Below are 534 nucleotides of genomic sequence, written 5' to 3'. Positions count from 1 at the left end.
ACCAGATGATGTGGTGCATCTCTGGTGCTCATGGAGGAGGAATGCTCTCTGAAGGGGAAATACAGACCAAGCTGCTATGACCATTAAGTGAGTAGTTTTTATGTCCTACTGTCATTGTGCACAGTCTCTAAGGGTGCAGGCACTTTTAGTTGCCTCTCTCTGCTGGAAGTTCAGCTTTCTTACACAGCGAGAAACCTCAGCGTTTTGGGTGAGGAAACAGAAAGTACAGGAGGGGTCTTCCCCAAAGCCTATCTGGCTGTGTGCTGCTGGCTGTGCTCCCCAAGGGCTGCCTGCGCCAGCGTAAAACCATCGAAGTGTTTTGAATGAGCTGCAATTTGTATGTATATTTAGAAACCCGTGACTGCTCCCTCTCACAGTATCACCAGTAAGCCACCGTCATCTTAAAACTTTGGCTCGCTTGAGTTCAAGTGCTTGAAGGCAGCACAGGAAACCCTCATGGTAAGCTGTGGGCAGGGAGCGTGTGCAGCGGGAAGGCAGCACAGAATGGCTGGAAATGCAAGCAAAAAGCTTGGC

The sequence above is a fragment of the Nestor notabilis genome, unplaced genomic scaffold, assembly GCF_000696875.1.
Source record: "Nestor notabilis isolate BGI_N333 unplaced genomic scaffold, ASM69687v1 scaffold4049, whole genome shotgun sequence".
Classification (NCBI taxonomy): domain Eukaryota; kingdom Metazoa; phylum Chordata; class Aves; order Psittaciformes; family Psittacidae; genus Nestor; species Nestor notabilis.
This window is presented reverse-complemented; position numbering follows the sequence as displayed.